Below are 24,864 nucleotides of genomic sequence, written 5' to 3'. Positions count from 1 at the left end.
AACAAAGTGAATCATTTGTGTTTATACATATATCCCCATATCCCCTCCCACCCACAACTCCTTCCCACCCTCCCTATACCATCCCTCTAAGTCATTGCCCATCATCAAGTTGATCTCCGTTTTATGCAGCAGTTTCCTACTAGCTATCTGTTTTACAGTTGGTAGTGTATATATCCACCATATTTATCATGTGGCTTTCTTCCCAATGATTAGAATTTGGCTGTGTGCCAGGCAGGAAGAAGAGCAAAGTGGAAAAGAATAATGGCCAAAGCCTTTATCTTTAAAGCAAATGTCATTTCATTTGTTAATAAAAGTAACTCTTCAGACACTTCTAGCTATATACAATTGGTCACAATTGTATCAGAAGGACACCCCTAGTTTCAAAGAAGCTTGGGAAGATAACCTATTTTGGTATATTGCCTGACACTTCAATAAAATCAGTGGTCTATTAGAAAGAAAAAGAGAAGAATAGATATAAGATAAGCAGCTAGCACTTTCTTCCAAGGATAAATTTGATACCGTCTTGTATCAAATTCCCACTTGTGGAAAAAGTTGATGTTGAAGGCTATCTGAATTAATGGCATTGAAGTGGTTTTAATTTTTATCTTGTGCTTATTACTCAAATTTTCCAAAATAAGTACATGCTATATTATAAGTTACAGATGTTAAAAAGAGGAAAACTAATTTTAGTTATTAAAAGAGTATTTTGACATTCAACACCTTATATCAGAAAGATGGCATAAAGAACAATTATTTGTTTACTGTATATCTATTTATTTTTATTATTATTTATTTATTTATTGGCTGTGGTGGGTCTGCTTTGCTGCATGCAGTCTTTCTCTAGTTGTGGCAAGCAGGGGCTACTCTTCATTGTGGTATGCAGGCTTCTCACTGTGGTGGCTTCTCTTCTTGTGTAGCCTGGGTTCTAGGCACACGGGCTTCAGTAATTGTGGCACATGGTCATAGTTGCTCTACAGCATGTGGGATCTTCCCAGACCAGGGATCTAACCAGTGTCCCCTGCATTGGCAGGTGGATTCTTAACCACTGCACCACCAGGGAAGTCCCTCTATATCTGTTTAGAAAAAACAACAACAACAACAACAAAACTTGGATAAACTTGGAGTAGTGCTGGAAACTCCAAATTCTATGCTCAGATAACAAAAGAGAGCTGCTAAACTGTCTAAGGTAAGTAGGTCCTGTTAACTGTTATGTTTAAATACAGACAATATTCTTCTCAGGAGGAATTCTGGTGAATTAAAATTTTCTATCACAGGATAGGCTATATTTAAAACTATAATATTTAGAAATAAATGCTCTACTTCATGTGTGTAAAGCAGAATTATCTCTTCCTCTAAAGACATTATATATCTACTAATTCAGGTTGAGATAAAGCTAGCTTTGTTTTGGCAACCAATTACAGAAATGAAAATTCCAGTTAATTAAGACATTTAGATTCTTCTTTTTCAATACTCTGCTGTTGTGACTTATGTTTTATATGCAATGCATGCCAGTTTTTACCCCACCCAATTGTAGAATTTTCTGTTTTTACTTCTGAAAATTATTCTTTATATGTCCTATTCATCCTTTAATTAACACCCTTTGGATGATGTGCTCAACCTTTTGTGAATTCATATATAAGTCATATTATTCAGTCCTCATTTTCCCGTATTGTACAGAAGACTATTCTGTACCTTTGCAATTTTTTTTCTGATCACTGCTTATATCTATGTCATTTCCATAATTAATCAGATCATATCTAATTAAGAAAGCAAATATATGCAGTCTGTTGGGTATTACTGTTTTTGTTTCTGAACCCATGTTTATTCATAGTGATCACTGTTTACTTTTCTCAGTATTAACAATCCATCTAAATACTTTAATTTACTATTTCCTTTATTATTATATATAATTTTAATTTTTATAATTATTTTAATTTTTATTATATTTTAATATTTAAAAATAGTGCCAGTCATCAAATTATTTAGTCATCTAATCCAGTGTCAAGGGTTTTGCTAGGCTACACCATGCTATTGCTGCCTCAGCACCCTTCTTATTTGACCAAGAAGATTATTGGGGCCTTAAACTGATATTAGCCCCTCATACAAGTGTATGCCTTAGATAACAGCCCACAAAGTCAGGAGTAAATATAAATTTCTGATATGACTTCCCCAAAGGCCCTCTTGTTAAACAGTCTCCTCCACCTCCCAGGGCCTTCCCCTTGAGTGCCTTTTAGATAAGACCCCTGTGGAGTTTATCAAAACCCCTGTCTGTTTACATTGAGTAAATGTATCCAGCATTAAAACATGGGAGCACTCCAAAGCACTCCACCCTTGAAACCTAATAAAGTCATCTGACTCAGATCCTACTGTTCTCTTTGCCTATGGCTCCTTGAAGCCTACTGTGTACTTCCTCTAGGACCTGTGAGTAATAAATTTCTCTCTAAATTTCTCTGTGTGTTTTTTTCCCCTAAACTGAAGCTCATCTTCTAGGACCCAGGGGCTCTACTTAACAAAAGTTGATTTAATAAAATCAGAACAGTTGGCGTCAGGAACAGGATGGTAGAGCCACACCTGGAATTGACAGGGGAAATGCATTTTAGCTGCAAATGGCTGACTGATTCTCCCAGGTGAGTAGTTCTATCTGGGAGAGGTCCACTGCTAGTGAGTGTTATTTTGCATTATTTTGCACTACAGCATACTGCTTATGCACCGTGCTGCCATAGTTTCCCATTCCAAAGTGCAAGCTCTGAAAGAAACAACCAGACTGCTCCTGAAACCTCAGAGCATATCAGAGCTGGTTTGAGGTGTCATGGATGTGTTTTCCACCCCATGTTGGGGGAATACATTCCCCTAGTAGGTATTAGACTTCAAGTTTATTTCCCAACTCTTAGTACAGACCCAACTACTGACTGTTAGAAAAATTGACTAAGATTTTAGTAAGGTCCCACTGGGTTAGTTAACAGTAGGGACATGCCAGTGGCAACTCCTGCCCAAGTGTGGGTTACCAGATAAAGATGCTGGGCAGTGCCCGTAGGAGGAGAGAAGGGAGACATGCCTTTCTTGTCTGCTGTGTTTGCAGACAGTGCCAGGAATCCAAGTCCAAACCATTATAATGGGTGCACTCTCACTCAGGAAGTGTTGGCACCACCTAAAAGGAGAGGTTAATAAGATCCTCACTAAATCTAAAATACTAAGAGAAACATCCTGGGTGCTGCTTAGTACCATGGCATATCAACATGCCATAATGATAGTTCTAGGGGCCAGCCTCAATGGTCCTGTCACCATTTTGCTAGTGGAAGCCAATCCCAATCCTACTGAAGTTAATTTCAACACCCTGAAGAAAGAAGTGGCCGCCTATAAGTCCAACAGCTGGGGACACACACAGAAGATTTTTCTGGTAACAGCTCATAAAGTCAAATCAGTGGTGGATGATAAAAAAAATTAGAAACTGAAATTTGAAACTTTACAGGTCTCAAGATTCCAAATCTTTTAGAAGACTCCATATGTCAGGATGCAGAAACAGGGGCTTTCTGGCTGTTGATAGTGTATAATATTGGCTCTGATCTACTACTCACAGCCACAAAAATGAGGTAACCAGTACGTATTTACAAAAAGCCCACAATGTGTAATATTTTAAAAGATTTTCAGAGACTGAAGGACACATTCTTGAGACACACAGGTGACCCAGACCCCACTACCATCACCCAAGAGGGCTGCCTCTGGACCCATATTACTATGTTTGCCAGAATCAAAACAAAGTTGGCTACTGCAGACTGTTCTAATGTCATCATGGAGGTGTCCAGTGATGGAGAGTCCAAACCCAAAGTCACAGGCCCATTTCTAATTTTACTGATTTGGATCCTCTCCCCTTTTTTTTTTTTTTGATGAGTCTGGCTAAAGGTTTATCAATTTTGTTTATCTTTTTAAAGAACCAGCTTAGTTTCATTGATCTTTTCTATTGTTTTCTTTGTCTCTGTTTCATTTATTTCTGCACTGATATTTATGATTTATTTCCTTTTGCTAACTTTCAATTTTGTTTCTTCTTTCTCTGGTTGCTTTAGGTGTAAGGTTAGGTTGTTTATTTGGAAATTGTATTGTTTCATGAGGTAAGACTGTATTGCTATAAACTTCCCTCTTAGAACTGCTTTTGCTGTGTCCCATAAGTTTTGGAACACCATGTTTTCATTTTCATTTATCTCTAGGTTTTTTTTTTTTTTTTAAATTTCCTCTTTGATTTCTTCAGCGATCCACTGGTTGTTTAGTAGCATATTGTTTAGCCTCCACATGTTTGTGTTTTTTACCATTTTTTTTTCCTTGTAGTTGATTTCCAATCTCAACCTTGTGGTCAGAAAAGATGCTTATGTGATTTGAATTTTCTTAAATTTATCAAGGTTTGCTTTATGGCCCAGCATGTTATCTATCCTAGAGAATTTTCCATTTGCACTTGAAAAGATGTGTATTCTACTGCTTTCAGATAGCATGCTCTATAAATGTCAATGAAGTCATCTGGTCTAATGTGTCATTAAAGGACTGTGTTTCTTTATTGATTTTCTGTCTTCATGATCTGTCCACTGATGTAAATGGGATGTTAAAGTCCCCCACTATTATTGTGTTACTGTTGACTTCTACTTTTATAGCTGTTAGCATTTGCCTTATATATTGGGGTGCTTCTATATTGGTTGAATATATATTTACAATTGTTATATCATCTTCTTGGATTTATACCTTGATCATTATGTGGTGTCCTTCTCTGTCTCTTCTAACAGTCTATTTTAAAATCTACTTTGTCTGGCTTTCTTTTGATTTCCATTTATGTGGTTACCTTTTCCATCCCTTAATTTTCTGTCCATTTGTGTCTCTAGATCTGAAGTGAATCTGTTGTAGACAGCATATGTATGGGTCTTAGTTTTGTATCTATTCAGCCACTCTAAATCTTTCGGTTGGAGCATTTGATCTGTTTACAGTTAAGGTAATTATCACTATGTATGTTCTTATTGCCATTTTCTCAATTGTTTTGGATTTATTTTTGTAGGTCTTTTCTTCCCCCTTTCTTCTTTTGTTCTCTTCTCTTGTGATTTGATGACTATCTTTAATGTTCTGTCTGGGTTTGGGAAAAAAATGTGTTTTTTTTTTTTTTTTTTGAGGTTTCTTCCTTTAGACATGGATTATTTAGAAGTGTATCAATATCCAAGTGCTTGGAGGTTTTTCTGTTGTCTTTCTGTTATTGTTTTCTACTTAAATTCTAATTTGGTCAAAACACATAATCTCTATGATTCCAATACTTTCAAATTTGTTGAAGTTTTAATTTTTTAATGCACTCAATATGAACTATCTTCATGAATACTTCATGGGCACTTGAAAAAAAAATGTGCATTCTGTTGTCATTTTGAGAGATGTCCTACATATGTCAATTAGTTTTTGTTGATGCTTCTTTTGTTCAAATATTCTGTATTCTTGCTGATTTTCTGTCTTGTAGCTCTATTAATTGCTAATTGGATGTGGAGAAGTCCCCAAATATAACTGTGTAGTTTTCTATTTCTCCTTTTAAGAGCATCAAATTTTGATATCATGTATTTCAAAGCTCTGATGTTTGATGAATGTCCATTTTGGACCACTATATCTTCTTAGTGGATTGATTATTTTATCATTGTGTAATGTCCCTGTTCTTAGCAGTTTTCCTTGCCTAAAATCTATTTATCTGATATAAATATATCTATTCCTGTTTTCTTTTGATTGATGTTTGCATGTTACTCTTTCCATCCTTTTAGTTTTATTCAACTGTATGTTACATTTGAATTAATTTCTTATAAAGAGTATGTAACTTCTTATAAGAAGTATGGGTCATACTTTTTTGGTTTTTATTTTAATCCACTCTGCCAATATCTTCCTATTACCTGGTATATTTAGACCATGCAATTGTATGATACTTATTAACATATTAATGCTTAAAACTGCTATTTTATTATTCATTTCATTTTTGTTTCTTCAATTTCTCTTTGCTCTATTTGTCTTTTTGATCTTCCTGTTGATTGATTGAACATCTTTAGAATTTTTTTAATTTATTTATATTATTTATGACTGTATTACTTTGTATAACTTTAATATTTGTTGTTCTTGGAATTATATTTTAATGTAACAATCTATTGGTATCAACATTTATTACTTTGAGTGAAATGTAGAAATTTTACTTCCATTTATGTCCCTTTATCCTCCTTTTTTGAAATAGCATTGTGTTAAGAATATGTTCATGTAATTCATTTTTTAAAAAGATTTCTTAACTGTCATGTTCCTTTCTGCACTTGTATATGCTATAATCCTCTGCCTGGTGTGTTCTTTTCTTCCCTCATTACCTAGGTAGTCCCTGATCATCCTTCTTATCTTAACTCAAATATTACTTCCTTAGTGACACTTATCCTGACTTGTTATCTCGGCAAAAGCCTATGATACAGGACCTCAAACAGTTCTCCTTTCTTGTAAATATCATAGTTGAAATTTTAACATATATAAAAATATTGATTCAGTTAATGGCCATATTTTCTACTAGAACAGAAGCTAAATGTAATCTAATACTTTCTGTGGATTTGCTCATTGATGTATCCCTAGCACTTAGAACTTTCCTTAACATATGGTAAATATTCAGCAAGTAGTTAGTGAATGAATGAATTTCTCTGAACTGTGGTTTCTTTATATGAATTATTGATGTACAATTATTTTTAATGAGAATTACAGAAGATGATGAGTATGAAAATGTACATGAAGATTATAGAAAATGTAAATAATAGACAGTAGGTATTATTTTCATAAATATAAGGAAATTATTATATGAATTAATAGAATTAGGAGTTCAACACTGTACATGTTGAATGTGAGGAGACTGCAGGCCTTTCAAGTGAAAAGGTCAAGGAATTGGTTTGTAATGCCAAATTGAAACTTCACACAATGTATAGAAACCTAGATGTAGGACACGAAAGAGGAATTGTTAGAGTGTTGGCCTATTATATCACTCTTTAAAATGCATTGGTCATTTTGGCATGACATAAAACAATTATAGAACTGTTTATGTATGATTAACTATTTTGATAAAATGTTTATTTCTCTTCTTTTTATTTCTTCATTTCCCCCCAATTTCTATTCATTCTTGGCCAATTATGCTTGATCTGTATTACTTAAGATATTAGAAAATTTGAAAAGAACCTCAGAATATACATCACCTCAGGCTTCAAATTTTTTTTAATTATATGAATTTATATTTATTGAAATGCAATCTTGTATATTAACTTTATGTAAAATAATGGCAACAGAAATTTAAAATGAAAATGTATAAAATCCTGTCAATTCTCATAGCATATGTTTTTTTTTTTTTTCTTCACATATTTATTGGAGTATAATTGCTTTACAATGTTGTGTTAGTTTCTGCTGTACAACAAAATGAATCAGTGGTATTTATATATATATCCCCATATCCCCTCCCTCTTGAGCCTCCCTCCCATCCTCCCTATCCCACCCCTCTATGTCATCAACAAGCATCGAGTTGATCTCCCTGTGCTACGTAGATTCTCCCACTAGCCTTATATTTTACATTTGGAAGTGTATATATGTAAAGGCTACTCTCTCACTTCATCCCAGCTTTGCCTACCCACCCCATGTCCTCAAGTCCATTTTCTACATCTGCATCTTTCTTTTTTCCCTACCACTATGTTCATCGTACTGTTTGTTTGTTTCTTTGTTTGTTTTCTTTTGTTTTTTTAGATTCCTTATATATATGTTATCATACAGTATTTGTTTTTCCCTTTCTGACTTCACTCTGTATGACAAATTCTAGGCCCATCCACTGCACTACAAATAGCTCAATTTCATTATTTTTTATGGCTGAGTAATATTCCATTGTATATATGTGTCATATCTTCTTTTCTTCTCTTTTTTTAACATTTTATTTTTTTATTTTTTACAATAAACTGCATATATTTAGAGTGTACAATTTCGTATTCCAGTCTCCCAATTTGTCCCCCCCCAACCCCCCCCAATTTCCCCACTTGGTGTCCATATGTTTGTTCTCTACATTTGTGTCTCTATTTCTGCCTTGCAAACTGGTTGATTTGTACCATTTTTCTGCAGTCCACATATATGTGTTAATATACTATATTTGTTTTTCTCTTTCTGACTCACTTCACTCTGTATGACAGTCTCTAGGTCCATCCATGTCTCTAAAAATGTCCCAGTTTCATTGCTTTTTACAGCTGAGTAATATTCCATTGTATGTATGTACCACATCTTCTTTATCCATTCCTCTGTTGATGGACATTTAGTTTGCTTCCAAGTCCTGGCTATTGTAAATAGTGCTGCAGTGAACATTGGCGTGCATGTGTGCTTTTGAATTCTGGTGTTCTCTGGGTATATGCCCAGTAGTGGGATTGCTGGGTCATATGGTAGTTCTATTTTTAGTTTTGCAAGGAACCTTCATACTGTTTACCATAGTGGCTGTATCAGTTTACATTCCCATCAGCAATGCAAGAGTGTTCCTTTTTCTCCACACCTTCTCCAGCATTTACTGTTTGTAGATTTTTTGATGATGCCCATTCTAACCAGTGTGAGGTGATACCTCATTGTAGTTTTGATTTGCATTTCTCTAATAATTAGTGATTTTGAGCAGCTTTTCATGTGCCTCTTGGCCATGTGTATGTCTTCTTTGGAGAAATACCTGTATAGGTCTTCTGCCCATTTTTTTTATTGGTTGTTTATTTTTTTGACATTGAGCTGGATGAACTCTTTATATATTTTGGAGATTAATCCTTTGTCTGTTGATTCATTTGCAAATTTTTTTTCCCATTCTGAGGGTTGTCTTTTCGTCTTGCTTATAGTTTCCTTTGCTAAGCAGAAGCTTTGAAGTTTCATTAGATCCCAATTATTTATTTTTGTTTTTATTTCCATTATTCTAGGGGGTGGATCAAAAAAGATCTTGCTGTTATTTACGTTGAAGAGTGTTCTTCCTATGTTTTCCTCCAGGAGTTTGATAGTGTCTGACCTTATATTTAAGTCTTTTATCCATTTTGAGTTTATTTTTGTATACAGTGTTAGGAAGTGTTCTAATTTCATTCTTTTACATGTAGCTGTACAGTTTTCCCAGCACCACTTATTGAAGAGGCTGCCTTTTCTCCATTGTATATCCTTGCCTCCTTTGTCATAGATTAGTTGACCATAGATTATCTCTGGGCTTTCTATCCTGTTCCATTGATCTATATTTCTGTTTTTGTGCCAGTACCATACTTTCTTGATCACTGTAGCCTTATAGTATAGCGTGAAGTCAGGTAAGCCTGATTCCCCCAACTCAGTCTTTCCTTCTCAAGATTGCTTTGGCTATTCGGGGTCTTTTGTGTTTCCATACAAATCATAAAATTTCTTCTTCTAGTTCTGTGAAAAATGCCATTGGTAATTTGATTGGGATTGCATTGAATCTGTAAATTGCTTTCGGTAATATAGTCATTTTCACAATGTTGATTCTTCCAATCCAAGAACATGGTATGTTCCTCCATCTGTTTGTGTCTTCTTTGATTTCTTTCATTAGTGTCTCATAGTTTTCTGAGTACAGGTCTTTTACCTCCTTGGTTAGGTTTATTCCTAGGTATTTTATTCCTTTTGTTGCAGTGGTGAATGGGATTGTTTCCTTAATTTCTCTTTCTGATCTTTCATTGTTGGTGTAGAGAAATGCAAGAGATTTCTCTGTGTTTATTTTGTATCCTGCAACTTTACCAAATTCATTGATTAGCTCCAGTAGTTTTCTTGTGGCATCTTTAGGATTTTCTATATACAGTATCATGTCATCTGCAAACAGTGACAGTTTTACTTCTTCTTTTCTCATTTGGATTCCTTTTATTTCTTTTTCTTCTCTGATTGCTGTGGCAAGGACTTCCAAAACTATGTTGAATAGTAGTGGCAAGAGTGGACATCCTTGTCTTGTTCCTGATCTTAGAGGGAATGGTTGCAGTTTTTCACATTTGAGAATGATGTTTGCTGTGGGTTTGTCATATATGGCCTTTATTATGTTAAGCTAGGTTCCCTCTATGCCCACCTTCTGGAGAGTTTTTCTCATAAATGGGTGTTGAATATTGTCAAAAGCTTTTTCTGCATCTATTGAGATGATCATGTGGTTTTTATCCTTCAGTTTGTTGATGTGGTGTATCACATTGATTGATTTGCATATATTGAAGAATCCTTGCATTCCAGGGATAAACCCCACTTGATCATTGTGTATGATCCTTTTAATGTGTTGTTGGATTCTGTTGGGTAGTATTTTGTTGAGGATTTTTGCATCTAAATTCACCAGTGATATTGGTCTGTAGTTTTTTTTTTTGTTTTTTTTTTAGTAGTATCTTTGTCTGGTTTTGGTATCAGGGTGATAGTGGCTTCATAAAATGAGTTTGGGATTGTTCCTTCCTCTGCAATGTTTTGGAAGAGTTTGAGAAGGATGGGTGTTAGCTCTTCTCTAAATGTTTGATAAAATTCACCTGTGAATTCATCTGGTCCTGGACTTTTGTTTGTTGGGAGATTTTTAATCACAGTTTGAATTTCATTACTTGTGATTGGTCTGTTCATATTTTCTATGTCTTCCTGATTCAGTATTGGAAGGTTATACTTTTCTAAGAATCTGTCCATTTCTTCCAGGTTGTCCATTTTATTGGCATATAGTTGCTTGTAGTAATCTCTTATGGTGCTTTTTATTTCTGTGGTATCCATTGTAACTTCTGTTTCATTTATAATTTTATTGATTTGAGTCCTCTCCCTCTTTTTCTTGATGAGTCTTGCTAGAGGTTTATCAATTTTATTTATCTTCTCAAAGAATCAGCTTTTAGTTTTATTGAATTTTGCTATTGTTTTCTTTGTTTCTATTCCATTTATTTCTGCTCTGATCTTTATGATTTCTCTCCGTGTACTCACTTTGGGTTTTATTTGTTCTTCTTTCCCTAGTTTCTTTAGGTGTAAAGTTAGATTGTTTATTTGGGATTTTTCTTGTTTCTTGAGCTAGGATTGTATCGCTATAAACTTCCCTATTAGAACTGCCTTTGCTGCATCCCATAGGTTTTGGATTGTTGTGTTTTCATTGTCATTTGTCTCTAGGTATTTTCTGATTTCCTCTTTGATTTATTCAGTGATCTGTTGGTTATTTAGTAGCAAATTGTTTACCATCCATGTGTTTGTGTTTTTTACAGTTTTTCTCCTATAACTGATTTCTAATCTCATAGCGTTGTGGTCAGAAAAGATGCTAGATACAATTTTAATTTTCTTGAATTTACCAAGCCTTGATTTATGACCCAACATGTGATCTATCCTGGAGAATGTCCCATGTGCACTTGAGAAGAATGTGTAATCTGCTGTTTTTGGATGTAATGTCCTATAGATATCTGTGAAATCCAGCTGATTTATTGTGTCATTTAAAGCTTGTGTTTTCTTGTTAATTTTCTGTCTGGATGATCTGTCCATTGGTGTCAGTGTGGTGTTAAAGTCCCCCACTATGATTGAGTTACTGTCGATTTCCTCTTTCATTGTTGTTAGCATTTGCCTTATTTGGTATCCCAATCTCCCAATTCATTACCCCCCAACCCTCCCTGCTTTCCCCACTTGGTGTCCATATGTTTGTTCTCTACATCTGTGTCTCTATTTCTGTTTTGCATTTCCTCTTTCATAGTTGTTAGCATTTGCCTTATGTATTGAGGTGCTCCTATATTGGGTGCATATGTATTTATAATTGTTATCTCCTCTTCTTGGATTGATCCATTCATCTTTTTATTATGTCATTTCCTGTCTCTTATAACATTTTTTATTTTAAAGTCTACATTATCTGATATGAGTATTGCTACTCAAGCTTTCTTTTGATATTCATATGCATGTAATATCTTTTTCCATCCCCTTATTTTCAGTCTGTATGTTTCCCTAGGTCTGAAGTGGGTCTCTTGGAGACAGCATATATATGGGTCTTGTTTTTGTATCCATTCAGCCAGTCTGTGTCTTTTGGTTCGTGCATTTAGCCCATTAACATTCAAGGTAATTATCAGTATGTATGTTCCTATTACCATTTTCTTAATTATTTTGTTTCTGTTTTTGTAGGTCTTTTTCTTCTCTTATGTTTCCCACTTAGAGAAGTTCCTTTAGCATTTGTTGTAAGGCTGGTTTGGTGGTGCTGAATTCTCTTAGCTGTTGCTTGTCTGTAAAGCTTTTGATTTCTCCATCGAATCTGAATGAGATCCTTGCTGGTTAGAATATTTTTGGTTGTAGGCTCTTCTCTGTTATCACTTTAAATATATTGTGCCACTCCCTTCTGGCTTGTAGAGTTTCTGTTGAGAAATCAGCTGTTAAACTGATGGGAGTCCCCTTGTATGTTATTTGTCGTTTTTCCCTTGTTGCTTTTAATAACTTTTCTCTGTCTTTAATTTTTGTCAGTTTGACTACTATATTTCTTGGCATGTTTCTCCTTGGGTTTATCCTGCCTGGGACTCTCTGCACTTCCTGGACTTGGGTAGCTATTTCCTTTCCCATGTTAGGGAAGTTTTCAACTATAATCTCTTCCAGTATTTTCTCAGGTCCTTTCTCTCTCTCTTCTCCTTCTGGGACCCCTATAATGTGAATGTTGGTGCATTTAACATTGTCCCAGAGGTCTCTTAGGCTGTCTTCAGTTCTTTTCATTCTTTTTTCTTTTTTTTTTTTTCTGCATCAGTGATTATCACCATTCTGTCTTCCAGCTCACTTATTCGTCCTTTTGCCTCAGTTAATCTGCTATTGTTTCCTTCTAGTGTATTTTTCATTTCACTTATTGTGTTGCATATCTCTGTTTTCATTCTTCTAGGTCTTTGGTAAACTTTTCTTGCAACTTTTCGATCACCGCATCCAATCTTTTTTCAAAGTCCCGGATCATCTTCACCATCATTATTCTAAATTCTTTTTCTGGAAGAGTGCCTATCTCCTCTTCATTTAGTTGTTTTTCTGGGGTTTTATCTTGTCCCTTCATCTGGTACAAAGTCCTTTGCCTTTTCATTTTCTCTGTCTTTCTTTGGCTGTGATTTTCAGTTCCACAAGATGAAATAGTGCTGATACTGCTTGATTCTGCTGTCTGCCCTCTTGTGGAGGAAGCTGTCTAGGAGGCTCATGGGTGCTTCCTGATGGGAGGGACTGATGGTGGGTTGGGCTGGGTGGGTGGAGCTCAGTTAAACTTTAGTCTGATTTGGTGGGTGGAGCTCAGTGACACTTTAATCTGCTTGCCTGCTAATGGGTGGGGCTGTGTTCCCACCCTGGTGGTCGTTTGGCCTGAGGTGACGCTGCCCCGGAGCTTACAGGCTCTTTGGTGGAGCTAATGGTGGACTCTGGAAGGGCTCATGCCAATGAGCACTTCTCAGAACCCCTGTTGCCAGTGCCCCAGTCTCCTCAGTGAGCCAAAACAGCCCCTCAGCTCTCCAGACAAACCTCCAACACTGGCAGGTAGGTCTGGTTCAGTCTCCTATGGGGTCACTGCTCCTTCCCCCTGGGTCCTGGTGAGCACACTTTTTTGTGTGCCCTCCAAGAGTGGAGTCTCCATTTCCCCCAGTCCTGTGGAGGTCCTGCAATTAAATCCCACTGGCTTTCAAAGTCTGATTCTCTGGGGATTCCTCCTCCCTTTGCTGGACCACCACTTTAGGAAGCCTGATGTGGGGCTCAGAACCCTCAGGACTTCTGCAGTATAACTGTTCTCCAGCTTGTGAGTCACCCACCCAGCATTTATGCGATTTGATTTTAATGTGACTGTGCCCCTCCTACCGTCTCCTTGTGGCTTCTCCTTTGTCTCTGGATGTGAGGTGTTTTTTTTTGGTGAGCTCCAGTGTCTTTCTGTTGATGGTTGTTCAGCAGTTAGTTGTAATTCCGGTGCTCTTGCAAGAGGGAGTGAGCACACGTCCTCCTACTCTGCCATCTGGATTCTTCTCCCCCTGTGTCACATCTTCTTTATCCATTCATCTGTTGATGGACATTTAGGTTGCTTCCATGTCCTGCCTATTGTAAATAATGTTGCAATGAACATTGTGGTACATGTATCTTTTTGAATTATGTTTTTCTCAAGGTATATGCCCACTAGTGGGATTGCTGGGTCATATAGTAGTTCTATTTTTTGTTTTTTAAGGAAATTCCATACTGTTCTCCATAGTGGCTGTATCAATTCACATTCCCACCAACAGTGCAGGAGGGTTCCCCTTTCTCCACACCTTCTCCAGCATTTATTTTTGTAGGTTTTTTGATGATGGCCATTCTGACCAGTGTGAGGTGATACCTCATTGTGACTTTGATTTGCATTTCTCTAATGATTAGTGATGTTGAGCATCTTTTCATGTGTTTGTTGGCCATCTGTATGTCTTCTTTGGAGAAATGTCTATTTAGGTCTTGCACCCATTTTTGGAGTGGGATTTTGTTTTTGTTGATACTGATCTGCATCAGCTGCTTGTATATTCTGGAGATTAATCCTTTGTCAATTGCTACAGTAGCAAATATTTTCCCCCCTTCTGAGGGTTGTCTGTTTGTCTTGCTTATGATTTCCTTTGGTGTGCAAAAGCTTTTAAGTTTCATTAGGTCCCATTTGTTCATTTTTGTTTTTATTTCCATTTTTCTAGGAAGTGAGTGAAAAAGGATCTTGCTTTGATGTATGGCATAGTGTGTTCTGCCTATGTCTTCCTCTAAGAGTTTTATAGTGTCTGGCCTTACATTTAGGTCTTTAATCCATTTTGAGTTTATTTTTGCATATGGTGTTAGGAAGTGTTGTAATTTCATTCTTTTACATGTTCTGTCCACTTTTCCCTGTGCCACTTATTGAAGACGCTGACTTTTCTCCATTGTATATTCTTGCTTCCTTTATCAAAGGTAAGGTGAGCATATGTACATGGGTTTACCTCTTGGCTTTGTATCCTGTTCCACTGATCTATGTTTCTGTTTTTGTGCCAGTACCATACTGTCTTGATCACTCTAGCTTTATAGTGTAGTCTGAAGTAAGGGAGCTCAGGCTTCAACTCTTGTCTTTTTGTTGTGCATGAGTAATGTGAAACATTCAAATATTTTTTAAATGTTTTAAGTGTCTAAATAAGTAGAATATGTTGTGTGACATCAACTTAAAAATTATAACCCCATATCACAATCTTCAAGTAATCCACATTATATTATTTCATTTCTTTTTATCAAATTTATTTGATTTGCATTAAGTAATATTTAATTACAAAAGTTTACTAAAGAACAACCAAAAAATACAGAAACATTACTATTTGAGAACATAGCAGAAAACCATATTTTCACACACAAAATTACTATTAGGCACTTGATGTATATTCTCTCACATAGCTTCTTCTATCTTTCACCATAGATTGTATGAGTGCCTAACTTATTTGCCAAGGCAATGTTTCAAAGCCTGGAGTTATAGAGTCAAAAAACAGATAAAACTTTCTGTCCTCAATTAGTTCATATTCTAGTCTCAGAAGGTAGAAAGTAAGTGTGTGTCATGATACATGTTGATCAGTGACATGAAGAAGAACAAATAGGGTAAGGGGATTGAGACAGATTTAGGATTGTGTGGAGATCATATGGCTAGGGTTTCCAGTGAAAACCTCTCTGATAAAGAAATATTTGAAAATTTCTGGAATGAAGAAAAAATGAAATCTGGGGGAAGAGCATTCCAGAAAAAAATGATAAATTAATAATGTTTCTCTTGCATTTGTTTTTATACAATTCCAATTACACATTCACTAGCCCTAAGACTATCTGAGATATCTTGCAGTTGTACTCCAGATTACAAACTTTCTTTTGACCAATCATGAAAAGGTGAGTTGTATTTTATTTTTCATGTTTAGATAACAGGTCATTTTCACATGGGATCAAACTGTTTTCAATTATTGTTCATTATCTGTTGTGTTTTGTTGTTATTTATTTATTCAAAGTTTATTTTATTTTCCTATATATTAGGTATTGTATTAGGTAGTGGAGATTCAAAGATAAGTAAGATAAAAAGCACTCTAAGAGCTCTCACTCTATCAAGGGAAACAGATCTTTACACAAATAAACATTATAAAAGCTGAAAGTTACTATAATAGAAGTTGTACAGGAGCTAGTGATCAACTCTGCTTGGGTGGCAGCATCAGGAAGAACAATATAAAGTTAATGCTGAGGTAGCTTGTAAAAGATAAATGGAAGGAGTTATGTCAACATCATGGTGGCATAGATACCTCTTATTTTTGTCCCCTTGAAACTGAACAGGACCTAGCTGCCTTCCCAGGGACAGACCACCTCCCCCTTGTCCTCCACCTCTTGTTGATAAAAGAGCTTTCACCTCCTAGACCTTCCTTGAGTTCCAAAGAGCAAATTGAATTAGAGAAGTGGGAAAATAGAGAAACAAAGGAAAGCAGTCAAGCAAGACAAAATAATAATATTTTAAACATAAAATATAGTCAAGGATATTTATTTCATCTTCAAGGGCTATAGACATCTTCAACCATATCCTTGAGTTGTTTTGCAAATACTAAAACCCCTGTCAAGTGGAAAAAGTTCACTGCATGATGACCACCAGCACATAGACCCCAGACCTATTGGAACCAGAAGGTTGATGTTTGAGAGTCTCAAAACATTACGGTATTACCTCACCATCAACCAATCGAAGAACTGTGCACAAGCTGATTATACACTTTGTGACCCTGTCCCTCACACTGTCTTTAAAAATCCTTCCCTAAAAGCCATTGGGGAGTTTGGGTCTTTTGAGCATGAGCTATCCATTCTCTCTGTTTGGTGTCCTTCAGTAAATGCTATACTTTATTTCACCACAATCCGAGGGCAGTAGGTTGGCTTTTCTATGTGTTGAGAGAGCAGACCCAAGTTTAATTCAGAACCTTTCTTTCAGCAACAAAAATTTGGCATCTATTCACAAAAAAAAGTGCCTCTAAAGGAGTTGGTGCATTGCCTCTATAGGAGTGGTCCATTGGTATATGGTGACCCAGCACCATATGCCAGTGGACATATGTAGAGTCTCACTCACTTGTTCATTGGGTAATAGGCAGACAGACATTTGTACCAGCTGTGAAACCTACAGGAGTGTGCAAACTCTTTTCAGCCCCTCTTGGGTATTTTGCAGGACCATTTGCGGGATACTGACTTGGGTGGTAAAATGTGGGCAAGAAAACCTTTGTGCAAGCCCACATTTCAGCAGAAGAAATTACATTTTTTTGGAGCAAAATAAATACTAGTTTGGATACAATGGAGTAAGTAAGAGTAATAGTTTGACTTTACCAGCATCACCACTCCCCCAAGGTGGCACAGCATAGATTAAACCAGATCTTTAACTTCTCCTGCAGTTGGCTCCTGAAATGGGGAACAAATGAGTGAATTGTGGTTTCCCCAGCTGTGTGGGACACTACCAAAGGGACTCATTTCTCTCTTGCAGCATGCAGAGTATTAAATTAGCAGCTTCATGACTGGAGGGATGTAGTAGATTGAGAACACATTATATACGGCTCCTGGAGAACATTAAAGAGACAAGGTTACTACTGAGTGCATTCTGGACTCCAACAAGAAGCCTGCCCATGATCTGTGGGAAAAAATCTCACACACAGATTCCCCTAACTGGTGAATGCACACCTTCCATGCTGCAGTTGGCTCCCTAAACATAAACAAGAGATCAGAAATAATCACTAGTATATACATTCAACTAATACTTGACAAGGGAACCAAAAGTACTCAATGGAGAAAACCATATTCTCTCCAATAAACTGTGCTTGGAAAACTGGATAATCACATTTAGAAAAATAAAATTGAACCCCTGGATTGTACCATTCAAATAAATGAGCTAGAAAAATTACCAAATGTAAGACCTGAAACTGCAAAACTCCTGGAGGAAGCATGGGTAATTTTCCTGTCATTGATCTTGGCAATAAATTTTTGGATAAGACATGAAAAGTACAAGCAACAAAGGCAAAAGTAAGTGGGACCTCATCAAAATAAAAGCTTCTTAAAATTGTCACTCTTTGCAGATGACATGATATTATATATAGAAAACCCTAAAGACTCTACCAGAAAACTGCTAGCACTAATTGATGAGTTCAGTAAAGTAGCAGGATACAAAATTAATGCACAGAAATATCTTGCATTCCTATACACTAACAACGGAAGAGCAGAAAGAGAAATTAAGGAAACTCTCCCATTCACCATTGCAACAAAAAGAATAAAATACCTAGGAATAAACCTGCCTAAGGAGGCAAAAGATCTGTATGTAGAAAACTTTAAGACATTGATGAAAGAAATCAAAGACGACACAAACAGATGGAGGGACATACCATGTTCCTGGATTGGAAGAATCAACATCGTGAAAATGTCTGTACTACCCAAAGCAATTTACAGATTCAATGCAATCCCGATCAAATTACCAATGGCATTTTTCACAGAACTAGAGCAAGAAATCTTACGATTTGTATGGAAACGCAAAAGATCCCAAATAGCCAAAGCAATCTTGAGAAGGAAAAATGGAGTTGGTGGAATCAGGCTTCCTGACTTCAAACTATACTACAAGGCCATAGTGATCAAGACAGTATGGTACTGGCACAAAAATAGAAAGGACGATCAATGGAATAGAATAGAGAACTCAGAAGTAAGCCCAACCACATATGGGCACCTTATCTTTGACAAAGGAGGCACGAGTATACAATGGAAAAAAGACAGCCTCTTCAATAAGTGGTGCTGGGAAAATTGGACAGCAACTTGTAAAAGAATGAAATTAGAACACTTCTTAACACCATACACAAAAATAAACTCCAAATGGATGAAAGACCTCCATGTAAGGCCAGACACTATAAAACTCCTAGAGGAAAACATAGGCAGAACACTCTATGACATACATCAAAGCAACATTCTTTTTGACCCACCTCCTAGAATCAGGGAAATAAAATCAAGAATAAATGAATGGGACCTCATGAAACTTAAAAGCTTTTACACAGCAAAAGAAACCATAAACAAGACTAAAAGGCAACCCTCAGAATGGGAAAAAATAATTGCCTATGAAACAACGGACAAAGGATTACCCTCCAAAATATACAAGCAGCTCATGAAGCTTAACACCAAAAAAGCAAATAACCCAATCCACAAATGGGCAGAAGACCTAAATAGACATTTCTCCAAAGAAGACATACAGATGGCCAACAAACACATGAAAAGATGCTCAACATCACTCATCATCAGAGAAATGCAAGTCAAAGCCACAATGAGGGATCACCTCACACCAATCAGAATGGCCATCATCACAAAATCTGGAAACAACAAATGTTGGAGAGGGTGTGGAGAAAAGGGAACTCTCCTGCACTGTTGGTGGGACTGTAAGTTGGTACAGCCACTATGGAAAACAATTTGGAGGTTCCTTAAAAAACTACAAATAGAACTACCATATGATCCAGTAATCCCACTCCTGGGCATATATCCAAAGAAAACCATAATCCCAAAAGAAACACGTACCATAATGTTTATTGCAGCACTATTTACAATAGCCAGGACATGGAAGCAACCTAAATGCCCATCAACAAATGAATGGATACAGAAGATGTGGCATATATATACAATGGAATATTACTCAGCTATAAAAAGGGATGAGATGGAGCTATATGTAATGAGGTGGATAGAACTACAATCTGTCATACATAGTGAAGTAAGTCAGAAAGAGAAGGACAAATATTGTATGCTAACTCACATATACGGAATCTAAAAATGGTACTGATGAACTCAGTGACAAGAATAAGGATGCAGATACAGAGAATGGACTGGAGAACTCGAGGTATGGGAGGGGGCGGGTGGTGAAGGGGAAGCTGAGACGAAGCGAGAGAGTAGCACAGACATATATATACTACCAACTGTAAAATAGATAGTCATTGGGAAGTTGTTGTATAACAAAGGGAGTCCAACTCGAGGATGGACGATGCCTTAGAGGACTGGGGCAGGGAGGGTGGGGGGGACTCGAGGTGGGGGGAGTCAAGGAAGGGAGGGAATACGGGGATATGTGTATAAAAACAGATGATTGAACCTGATGTACCCCTGCAAAAAAAATAAAATTAAAAAAAAATAAAAAAAAATAAAAGCTTCTGCACAACAACAATGAAAGAACCAATAAAATGAAAAGTCAACTTATGGAATGGGAGAAAAAGGTTTGCAAACCATATTTCTGATAAGAGGTTAATATTCAAAATATTAAAAAAAACTTATATAAATCAAGAACCCCCCCCCCGCACAAACAATCCGTTTAAAAATGGGCAGAGGAACTAAATAGGCATTTTTCCAAAGAAGACTTATGTATGTTCATGAACATGAAAATTTGCTTGATATCACTAATCATCAGGGCAATGCAAGTCAAAACCACAATGAGATATCACTTCACACTCATTAAAATGTCTATCACCAAAAAGACAAGAGATAAAAATGTTTGGCAAGGATGTGGAGAAAATGGAATACTTGTGCACTGTTGGTGGGAATGTAAATTGGTATAGGCACTGTGGGAAATGGTATAAAGGTTCCTCAAGAAATTAAAAACATCATTACTGTATGATCCTGCAATTCCACTTCTGGGTATATACAAAGGAAATAAAAACAGGATATAGAAGAGCTATCTGCAATTCAATGCTTTTTGCAGCATTATTTAGAAAAGCTAGGTATGGAAACAACTTAAATATTCATCAAAGAATCAATGAATAAGGAAGATGCAATATATTATATACACATACATATATGTGACTATCTACATATCTATATATACACATACACAAATAGAAATATAGAATGAAGTGTTATACTGTCATTTGTACACCATAGATAGACCTTGAAGATATTATGCTAAAGAAATAATTCAGAAAGAGAAAGGACACATATTGTATAATATCACTTACATGTGGGATCTAAAAAAGCCAAACTCATAGATACAGAGTTGAATGATGATAACTAGGAGTTGTGGGCTGGGAGAAGTGGAAAGATGGTGGTCAATGAGTACAGACTTTTAGTTATAAGATGAATAATTTCCAGGGCTTTAACACAAGGTATTGTGATTATAGATAACATTGCTGTACCTACTATATACTTGAAAGTTGCTAAGAGAGTAGGTCATTAGTTTTCTCCTGACAAAAATGAAATTGCAGTTACTTGGCAAGATACTGGTGTTAACTAACACTCCAATGGTAATCATATTGCAACACATAAGTGTATCAAATCAACACATTTTACATATTAAACTTACATAATGTTATATGTCAATTATATCACAACAAAGCTGAAAAAAAAAATAATGGGCATTCACCATTTAGATAAAGGTGTGCAAAAAAGCATTGGAGACAGAAAGAATCGTACTTGAAAAAGCATGGAAGTGTAAGGAGAATGGTTTATTCCAGGAACTGCAAGTAGTTTTAAAGTGCAAAAAAACAGAAAAGGAATAAATGGTATTTTTCTCCTATGAGAAAGTCAACTCTGTGATGGCAAGGACATGGATCTGATTATTCACTAATTTATTACAAGTGCCTACAACAGCTTCAGTACCAGAGTAGGTGTTAGATAGGTGAACAAAGTTGGAGGTGTAAGTTGGTGCTGGATCATGATGTTACTCAGAATGTATGTAATGTATTCTGATATTTGCTTTAAAAATATTTTCTTTATCATTTTCCAGTGATTTCAGGAAATAAACATTCATGATTTTCATAGTTTACATTTCTTAATTCATCCATATCAATGAGTGCTAAAGTTATTAATATTAATTTCAAAGACATAAAACTCAGAAGAAAAGGGAGCCTCCATGAAAGCCACCCCCAACTTTTTGTCTAACATATAAACTTAGCCAAGCATAACTGCATATTAACTGACAAAAAAAAAAAAAAAAACCTACATATGTCCCAAACTTTGCAACAGTTTGTTCAAAAAATCATCCTAGCCCACATTTTTCTGAACTGTTATGATAATAATAATAACAAGAGCTAAAATTTTGGTCTCATGATAAAATTTTACATTGGTGTAATTGTGACTCACTTTTAGTTTCCTTTTGATTATTATCTCTCCCCCATTGATATTCCTTGATTAGTTCTTTTTATTTTGAGAGTTGGTATATATAAAAGAATACACAGAACTGTAATTAGAATCCTATTATATTCAGGGCTACATCATACTCATGTAATGAAAACCCCTCCTACTATAATCCATGAAAAAAAAAACATGTAAAATAAGTTATTCTTTATGCACAATGTTAACAAATCCAGAATTTATTCATTTTTATTCACCATTCATTGTTTTATGCATCAGCACTTTTTCATTTGACCATTTCTGACATCTTCCAATTTAGAGCATTCATTTTTATATTCTCAACACAGTAATCAAATCTTTAGACCTTGAGGATAAGAAGCAAATTAAAGCTATTAAGATGTTAGAGAATTGTTTGATTTACTCATAAATTATTCCGAATCTGAGACGCTCATAAGAGGTGCCTACAGGGATGGAGAATTTTGACTGGCAGTAGCAGGAGAGCCAAGGACAAAAGACATTTCTAATACATTTTTAAATAGCATTAAGAAACATTGAATTATAATTGGATAAAAGCATGTCATAATCATAACAGAATATTAATATAATTCTACAGAATGAACACCAAAATGAATAGACTTGATAAGTCTTGGGCAATGTATTTATGAATCATTTCCCTGAATTTTTACTTTGGTGGCAAAAATAATTTTGTACTTTTTCCTCCACATTTTTTTTATTTTATGAGAAATGTTTTTTTTTAATCAAGTTTCATGACACAACAAGTTCAAAAAATAGCCATGTGGACATATATCTCTATATTTGGAGGGTGAGAACATGGAAATTAAAATGCGATAATTAAATAAACAAAAGAAAATACCTCTAGTTTGAATGCAGTATTGTCAAGTACCTTAAATTCATGAAAATAAAAGAGCGGATAAGCATGGATAAATGAAAGAGTATTTTGTAGTAATGCGAAAAAGGAGTATTGCTTAAAATATCCATCTGTATCCATTTTACCAATCCAAGTGTTAAAAATAACCCTCTTATTTCCTCACTAATTGATTTAGCCTTATGTATTCCCAAGAGTATTAAGGGGCCAAATAAATTTAGGTATTGGGGAGGAGATGGATTTCAATTCTGGATTGAATACAAAGTTCAGGCATTCAGAAAAGAATAATGCAATTGCAAATATCTCCAGGAAGCTATTTCAGTCCATTGCTCAAAATAAATGTTTAACCTCACTGTAAAATGGCAGCATAAACATTGTGCTAAAGACTACCTGAATTAGAGTCTATTTACAGTCTTCTTCTGAAACAATAATTATAGCTAATATCTAAAACTCAAGCATATGAAACAGCTTCTCCCTTATTAAATATATTATTTTTATTCATTTAAAGAGCATATTGTGAAGGATTTAAAACTAAAAACTGTACATTTTGTAGAGTAACAATTCTAAAATATCAAATGACTATTGATACATTACTACATTAACTTTCTTCTCAGTACAAAATCTTATCTATAGTTCCTTACCCAAAATATATTTAATTAATTGGTTATTTTATCTTAACATATTTTATCAAACTCTTACTACAGACTACAATTTGTTGATAAATTTGGGAATGTATATTTTGAGGAACAAATACTTTTCATAATTCACTTATATGGCATTTAAAAAAACACACATCATCCATTTGTAAATGCTATTTTATGATAATGGCAATAAATTATTTGTGTAGATTTAATATTTCATTCTTCAGTAGCTATACTGAAAATTGAATATGGAACAGGAAACATATTTGACCAAATGTTTCTTTAAATCAGACTTCTACATGAGATTTATTTAGATGCTCCCATTACTTTTCTGAGTAAATTTACTTCACAAGGCCAAATAATTGTATTAATTTTTCATATCATTGAACATAAATGCCATGTAATTCTCATAATTTAAAAATAACTCAATTAGGAAAAAAACAGCATAATAATTTAAATTTAGTTTGTTTTTATCAAACTGTGTTTCATACCCAGTAATATTCTTTGCTAAGTCCTGTGATTATGGGTAACAATAATAATTGATTTTGGCATTTATTGTAGGATTTAGAAATTTTCCCATTAATGATTTAAAGGGGTGATCACATTTAATATCACATGAACATTCATGAATAAAGACAGGATATTTTTCTTTGAAAATATTAGTGTCTAAAGGTAGAGATGAATATCTGCAACATTTGTGTAAAATCAAAATGTTTTTTTTTTAAAGGCAACCACACTATAAGCAGTGACATTAGAAAGTTATGTATTTATCTTGTGGGATCAGTAGTCTGCTTTGAGTTGTTTATCAATTTTCTTTTCAAAAATAATCTCATTTATATTTTCAAGAATTTGAAGTTGATATCATTATAGACACCATAACTTTAAAACTTGTAATGTATAACACTAGGCCACTCATGTTAAGAACCAAAATAGCCTATGGGATTTTTCCCTGCTTTATCAAGATATAATTGACTTATAACAATGTGTAAGTTTAAGAAGTACAAAGTAATGATTTGACATATTTATATATTTTGAAATGATTATCACATTAGGTTAGTTAACACATTCATCACCTCATAGAGTTACAATTTTTTGTGTGTGGTAAGAATTCTTAAGATACACTGTTTTGGACATTTCAAAAAAACAGTATCGTTCATGATAATCATCATGCTCTACATTGCACACATAGAATGTATTCATCTTACAACTGGAAATTTGTACCTTTTGACCACTTTCACCCATTCTTGCCATTTACCTGACCCTGGCAACCACCAATCTGCTCTGTGTTCTATCAGTTTGTTCATTCATTTTCCTTCCAGTTTC

Source organism: Hippopotamus amphibius, chromosome X, assembly GCF_030028045.1.
Source record: "Hippopotamus amphibius kiboko isolate mHipAmp2 chromosome X, mHipAmp2.hap2, whole genome shotgun sequence".
Classification (NCBI taxonomy): Eukaryota; Metazoa; Chordata; class Mammalia; order Artiodactyla; family Hippopotamidae; genus Hippopotamus; species Hippopotamus amphibius.
Note: the sequence above shows the minus strand (reverse complement) of the source record.